This window comes from Pinus tabuliformis, chromosome 8 (genome assembly GCF_031772625.1).
Source record: "Pinus tabuliformis cultivar Carrire ecotype Pingquan chromosome 8, CPIR1, whole genome shotgun sequence".
In the NCBI taxonomy this organism is placed as follows: Eukaryota; Viridiplantae; Streptophyta; class Pinopsida; order Pinales; family Pinaceae; genus Pinus; species Pinus tabuliformis.
In genome coordinates this window covers 546,004,958-546,013,095 of record NC_142294.1, presented here as the reverse complement: position 1 = coordinate 546,013,095, position 8,138 = coordinate 546,004,958, and the positions used below count along the sequence as shown (strand labels likewise).

Here is an 8,138-nt window from a genome sequence, read left to right as displayed (position 1 = left end):
TCTGCTTTATTGTACATATTTCCACAAGAATGCCTCCTTTCACTTATGTTGGCAAGCAATTTCTCTTCAGATACTCTTTTCATATCAGGAGTCCAAAACAATAATTCAACATTCTGCTTTTCTGCTACCATCGTACTTGAATAAGGTATAAGACACCCTCCCATCTTAGGAGAGTCAATGCTGATAGCAACTTGTCTTTCAAACCCATTTTGTTTTCATAACTCATTGCCAACAAAAGAGGTTAACGCATCTTTAATTGTCAGATAGTCCCTGCACTCTTTACAAGGCACATTCCTGTAACATGAACCTTCACATTTCCAACAATGTTCAAAGATTCTGTGATGCCAGCAACTTTAAGTTTAGGGCTCGTTTTAGGTACCAAATGAACATTGGCGTGGTTATCAGCATACTGACCTCCAACAGATGGACCAACTGCACATAAATCTTTTCGAGCTTCTGATTTGCTTTGGCCTGTGAGAGATTGATCAAGTACACTAGTATCACTTAACTTTGAATTTTCCTATTGATTGCTAGAAGTTGCAGTATTTTGATTTATCTGAGAATCATCAGCATTCAAGGTTACTGCAGAATACGGGTTCAGCTGAGCAATTGCATGTGCCTTTTGTAGAGCGTAGCATGACCAGCAGTTGTTATAGACATTGGTATTGCTGAACTTCGTGAAGGCAGATTTGTCATTTTTGTAGACCTCGCACTTGCAGCCAAAATCATGAGCACTTGAGCCTTCTCTACAGGGACATTATCATACACATTCACTGTCCCAACATAAAACCTTGTTAGCTGTGTGCAAGGCTGCTTTCCTGGAACAGCAGCAGCGTTGCTTGTTGCTGGAGAACTAGGATAGACACCAGCAGCCACTGGCGAAAAGGAATTCTTCTGGATCACCGAAGGATTAACCATAGAAGTTGTGACACATGAAGTAGAGGTTGCTTGAAGTCCTTTCAAAATAGGATGGGAGCCTAAATGCTCGCTGAAATTTGACATGGAAGGAGAAAGGCTTGAGCTTGGAAGATCTCCAGCTTCATCAATACGATGAACCGAAGAGTTCAAACCATCAATTGATCCAGTAGAATGTGCCACTGAAGACACTCCAAAATGTTGAGACGGTGCATTATTTGCGTTGTCACTCCCATCCTCTAGAGTGGTATCATTATTTGAATCTTTAGTTATCCCCTCGTCTTTTTCTGCAACTACCTCGCTGTTAATCAAACCCATAAAGTCCCTTTCAACAATCTTCACCCGTTCCATTCTGTGCGTGCTTCGCACAAGCTCATTTACTCCAAACCCAGATAGAACTCGCGCTTGGAATGTAATCATACATTTTTTCTGCAGAGCTATAGTGTTTGAATATCTAGCGGTTTGCTGCTTTGAAAAAGATCCAACGACATTTCAATAGCGAGCAGGTTTGAGAAAATTGTCGTAAGGGCTTGCCGGTGGTAGCCTGAAAGATTGCCAAGAATGCTGGGATTCTTCCAAGGAAGGATGCAACAAGCTAGAAGTGATGTTAAACCACTCTGGGTTGCCTGCATCGATAGCTAGTTTCTGTCTATTGAGGGAATTATTTTTAATCTTCCGCAGGTCTTGATCAGCTTGATACACAATCAATCCACTCAAATCATTTTTTCGGTGCAGGGAGGAGCAAAGGATCTGGATTTCTCTTGAAGCTCATGACGACCGACATTTTCCTTTGTTTGCCAATTACAAGAGCTTCATGCTGGCTTATCATTTGGGTGTAAGGTACAGGAGTAGTCGAGGTGGATATACTACTTGCCACATGTCGTGCTGTGTCCAGAGCCATTTCTAATAGTTGATTAACACTCATCACATGTACATTAGCAATATATCCTCCCTTCTCAACCGCTTTAAGAAACCATGATAATGCATTTCGCATGGTCACGGGGAACCCCCCTCAAACCAAAGTAGTAGAATACACCATGTTTATACATTGCCACTGCATTCCCGTTCTGGGCCTTTGCATCACTCTGCTCATCATCAAAATTTAGTATGTGAACCTTCTGCTGAAAACTCGAGCAAATCCCCAATTTCGTAGCGTGCTACGAAACTGCCTAAACATGTAGCGCTGCGAAACTGCTAAAAAGTCATGCGCTGCGAAAACACTTTGTCCTTAAGCTAGTCTGAAAATTTTTTGCAACAGAATTTTCGGTGATAACAGTGGCTCCACTTGGGATAGTGTGCCCTTGTGGTACACTAAGAACCTGTAGTTTCAGTGCCTTATCCATTTATGACAAACAGAAATTTGCTTGACAAGCATGACTGGAGGAGAAAGAAAACTACATCTACTGAAAAATGCTCAGTTGACCTTGAGCTTATTTGCATTTACCTATACCTACCTACCCTAACAATTTCAACTTCCTTCTGCTCAATCAATATGAAATTTCCAATGTAGCCAATCCTCTGTTTTATCTGATACTTGTTTTCTTTGACTGCATCGGAATTCAGAGCCAATATGATAGTCTGATGACCGCTGCCACTGAATTTGTCTCTGATCTTTATAGGAAAACTGAAAAACTTGAGAGTAAAACTCTTCCATGTAATCAGCTACAGGATCCCAGAATACATGATCAGCTTGATTTCTCTCGTAACTTTCCGGCTGTGCAAGCTGACCTTCAACAGCAGTGTGCATTTCCTCAAGTGTAAAAGAGAAAGGAAACAATACTCTCTCCTTATGTTCTGCCATAGAAAGCTGCTGAAAATAATGATCATGATTATGAAAATTATATGCCTGAATTTGAGCTTCTAAACCTTCAATGTCTTTCTCAATGTCTTTGGCAAATTCATCAAAAAATTTCATCTTATCCTCTGCCTTGCAGTCAAAGGATTTTAGATATGAGGACAAGGACAAAGAAAAATATTCATTTGTTTCTTCTTTGCTATAATCATTATTCCATTTCTTAAAATCTTCAACCGAGGGAGAGTCTGCCACCAACTCTGACCTATCTATCCATTCCTCCAAAAACATGAGCCAAAGGTCTTGAAATGACTTAATGGATTTGGCAGGAAAGCATTCAACCCACTGTTTGCATTTCCCTTGAAGTGAATCATAGAATAACCTTATACAAACATCCTCATGTTTAACTCTAAGAAGCTCTAAAAATTCACAAAAATCTGATATATGCTTCAAGGTTAAACTCAAATCTTCTCCGTTGAATTTGGGACCATTCCTTAGAAAATATGCATCCTTGGGAAAATGATTTGGGAAACCATGAATTCCTGAGAAATCTATGCATGCATACCTTGAACTAAGAATGGCAGCTTCTGGGTCCTTCATAACTCCAGTGGAATCACCATGAATGTATGAACTTTGAATTCTTCAACAATGGAGTCGCCAAGGTAGTTTTGTAGCCTCGAAAATCACTTTGAACTCCTGCTACCTTCAGAAATTCAATCTTAAAATTACGGGAGAGAATAAGCTTCAGACTCCCGGCAGACGCACCAAAATGTTATCACAAAATCATGTACTAAGGGCTGCTACTTAGCAAGATCTCATGGAACTATTTCAAACCAGGCTTTAGACTAAGGTTAGCCTCCTTAGTCAGAGAGGGCTCTCTCACAGATTTGTGATAGGAATTATTAACAAGAAAAGATGGCTAACTCTTCAAACAGTTTATGAAAACAAGCTGGTTGGAACAACAAAATAACATCTCTTCCATTGGGCTCATGGAGTCAAACACTTCTGCAGTAAACTATTAACCACTCAATCATAGAAGCCAAGGCATATAATGTTTAACACTCAAAACATCTCTCAAAAAGAACCTCAACTCATAAATATACACAGGAAGTCTGAGCACTAGGTGAATTCAGAGTGATTGCATATTTAGTGAGCTGTAAAATATATAAAGGATAATGACAAAACCACACATATTCTGAGCATTGAACACATGATGAATCTTGGGAAGAAAAAGTAATCCTTATATTACTGTCAAAAAGTCTTTTTACATAAGCTGATAAAAACTCTGTTTTTTCATAAATCTCCAACCCTACTTACATCAGAGTTTTCACTATATATAGGAAAACCCAAAACTAAAACTACCTTGAGTCTCCTCCTCAAGCATGAGGGGAGAGCTCGATGATCATTAACTAACCTTAACTATTTTTAAACAAACTCATTAAATACATAAAGTATTGAGCTGTAATTACAAAGAGTCCTAATCACACTAAAACTCTAACTTCATCTCCTCGTATGCCTGATTCCTTTCTTGATCTTTGACAACTGTCTTTTGTTGGTTAGGTTAGGGATGATTGAGCTACAGATGCAAGGAACGCTGACTTTGGATACCTGTAAGCGCTGATGGATCATTTATCATCAGGATCAAAACACCTATTTTTAAGGTCCCTGTCTCCTACCATCCCTCGAAAATGTAGCAGCATGTTCCCAACTCTTTAATCACTCAAAGTATGGAACGCTGCTACCAAACACCATGTCTCCAGATGAGCTGTAGGCTGTATTGATGTACAGGTGTCTCTCTTCTAACATTCCCGGTCAAACTGTTTATTCTGCATTGAAAACATCACCTACAGCAGTTTCGTAGCGCGCTACGAAACTGCTGTGTGATTTAAAAAAAAAACACAGTCTTCCTCTAAACTCCTCACAAAATTGAATAGCTGCTGTTTGGGAAGAGTCAACTCCTTGATGTTGATCAGATACACCCAAGAGCATTTGCAGGCTCTCTCTATTGTACAGTGTTGAAACAGTGCCATCATTTAGACAGGATTCATCTAGAATGCATTGGAAATAGTCTATAACATCCTTTGTCCACAACTCCACAAGTTTGCCTGCGCCTTGTCTTGGCCTCCAAGGGAGCTCACAACCCTCCTGAGATTCATATGCTGAAGAATTTTGACCTTCAAGACATAAGTTCGGCCCTCTTCTTAACTGATTCAAATCTTGCTTCTAATGGTGACAAATGGCTTGAGATCGAACTGCCTTTCAGTGCACAAATTCTGGTAAATTTGGCTGTAAGTGAGTTGCTTTAGGAAAAACCCAACTTGGCCTCTCCAAACTTGGCATAATTACTCTAAATAATTCAGCCTATACCAACTAAAATCAATCATCCTCTGTTACAGGAGTGCCACTAAACCCTCTTTAAATCTGAAACAACAAGTAACACAAGCTTTTTAATTTGCTGACAATAACCTCTGCTACAGGCTATAATTCAACCTCCTTAAACGTGTGTAAACAAAGAATTCGGCCTCCGTGCTTGTTGATACAATCCTAGGGATAAATGGCTTGAGTATTTTGGAGACTTGGCCCTCTAATGCCGAACTCGAACTTCCTTGAGAATGATATAAACCACGCCCTCCGACAATAATGAACCATGTTGCCCGTAACAGTGGAATAGTGTGCTTAATAAGTGCTTCAATACCAACTTCAATACCATCCACATAAGCAAACTTATAAGACCTCCGGACATACTCATCTACCTCTAGGCCTGCTCCATGAAAAACTAATCCATAACATGTGTGTTTCTGTCCATTTTCATGAGTCCTTCATCAAAAGTCTTTAGATGTTTGATCTGTACATTTGTACCATCTTTGCTATAAACTTCAGGAAAAGACCTGCCAAAGCATGTTAAAGACAAGGCAGTAGAAGCTGTGAAGCTAGATTTAGTTGCATAAAATAATACAACAGATAAAAGGTCTTTGATTACCAACATGGCATCCTTCAAATCACTGATACTATATTTATCTGCAGAGCCAACCTGTGTGTGTAAAAACTCATTAGGAGTAAGAGATCCATATAAATATAGCTCACAACAGCCTAGGTATTAAGTCTTCATCCAGTTCAGGGTTTGGTGCCCACTGCCACCTTGCGTTTTACACTGTTGTTATCCTTAATGTCATCGAGGCATTCATTGTCCAAGCAATTACCCCTACCTTGTTCACAATCTCCAATATCAACACTAAGTTTTAGATCAACCAGATCACCATTGTTAACATGCTGAGGAGTAACTGTTGTGTCTGTAACTGTTTGATCAAGTATACCCACTGATTCATGATTTGAAAGATCCTTGTATTTTCTATCTGCTTTATTGTACATATTTCCACAAGAATGCCTCCTTTCACTTATGTTGGCAAGCAATTTCTCTTTAGATACTCTTTTCATATCAGGAGTCCAAAACAATAATTCAGCATTCTGCTTTTCTGCTACCATCGTACTTGAATAAGGTATAAGACACCCTCCCATCTTAGGAGAGTCAATGCTGATAGCAACTTGTCTTTCAAACCCATTTTGTTTTCATAACTCATTGCCAACAAAAGAGGTTAACGCATCTTTAATTGTCAGATAGTCCCTGCACTCTTTACAAGGCACATTCCTGTAACATGAACCTTCACATTTCCAACAATGTTCAAAGATTCTGTGATGCCAGCAACTTTAAGTTTAGGGCTCGTTTTAGGTACCAAATGAACATTGGCGTGGTTATCAGCATACTGACCTCCAACAGATGGACCAACTGCACATAAATCTTTTCGAGCTTCTGATTTGCTTTGGCCTGTGAGAGATTGATCAAGTACACTAGTATCACTTAACTTTGAATTTTCCTGTTGATTGCTAGAAGTTGCAGTATTTTGATTTATCTGAGAATCATCAGCATTCAAGGTTACTGCAGAATACGGGTTCAGCTGAGCAATTGCATGTGCCTTTTGTAGAGCGTAGCATGACCAGCAGTTGTTATAGACATTGGTATTGCTGAACTTCGTGAAGGCAGATTTGTCATTTTTGTAGACCTCGCACTTGCAGCCAAAAGCATGAGCACTTGAGCCTTCTCTACAGGGACATTATCATACACATTCACTGTCCCAACATAAAACCTTGTTAGCTGTGTGCAAGGCTGCTTTCCTGGAACAGCAGCAGCGTTGCTTGTTGCTGGAGAGCTAGGATAGACACCAGCAGCCACTGGCGAAAAGGAATTCTTCTGGATCACCGAAGGATTAACCATAGAAGTTGTGACACATGAAGTAGAGGTTGCTTGAAGTCCTTTCAAAATAGGATGGGAGCCTAAATGCTCGCTGAAATTTGACATGGAAGGAGAAAGGCTTGAGCTTGGAAGATCTCCAGCTTCATCAATACGATGAACCGAAGAGTTCAAACCATCAATGGATCCAGTAGAATGTGCCACTGAAGACACTCCAAAATGTTGAGACGGTGCATTATTTGCGTTGTCACTCCCATCCTCTAGAGTAGTATCATTATTTGAATCTTTAGTTATCCCCTCGTCTTTTTCTGCAACTACCTCGCTGTTAATCAAACCCATAAAGTCCCTTTCAACAATCTTCACCCGTTCCATTCTGTGCGTGCTTCGCACAAGCTCATTTACTCCAAACCCAGATAGAACTCGCGCTTGGAATGTAATCATACATTTTTTCTGTAGAGCTATAGTGTTTGAATATCTAGCGGTTTGCTGCTTTGAAAAAGATCCAACGACATTTCAATAGCGAGCAGGTTTGAGAAAATTGTCGTAAGGGCTTGCCGGTGGTAGCCTGAAAGATTGCCAAGAATGCTGGGATTCTTCCAAGGAAGGATGCAACAAGCTAGAAGTGATGTTAAACCACTCTGGGTTGCCTGCATCGATAGCTAGTTTCTGTCTATTGAGGGAATTATTTTTAATCTTCCGCAGGTCTTGATCAGCTTTATACACAATCAATCCACTCAAATCATTTTTTCGGTGCAGGGAGGAGCAAAGGATCTGGATTTCTCTTGAAGCTCATGACGACCGACATTTTCCTTTGTTTGCCAATTACAAGAGCTTCACGCTGGCTTATCATTTGGGTGTAAGGTACAGGAGTAGTCGAGGTGGATATACTACTTGCCACATGTCGTGCTGTGTCCAGAGCCGTTTCTAATAGTTGATTAACACTCAGCACATGTACATTAGCAATATATCCTCCCTTCTCAACCGCTTTAAGAAACCATGATAATGCATTTCGCATGGTCACGGGGAACCCCCTTCAAACCAAAGTAGTAGAATACACCAAGTTTATACATTGCCACTGCATTCCCGTTCTGGGCCTTTGCATCACTTTGCTCATCATCAAAATTTAGTATGTGAACCTTCTGCTGAAAACTCGAGCAAATCCCCAATTTTGTAGCGCGCTACGAA

General features: G+C 40.1%; 2 pseudogenes; both read right to left on the bottom strand.

Moving 5' to 3' along the window:
- Window positions 1-259: 259 nt before the first annotated feature.
- LOC149236598 (uncharacterized) lies at window positions 260-1,311 on the bottom strand (annotated as a pseudogene).
- Window positions 1,312-6,318: 5,007 nt separating this feature from the next.
- LOC149236597 (uncharacterized) lies at window positions 6,319-7,347 on the bottom strand (annotated as a pseudogene).
- Window positions 7,348-8,138: the final 791 nt, after the last annotated feature.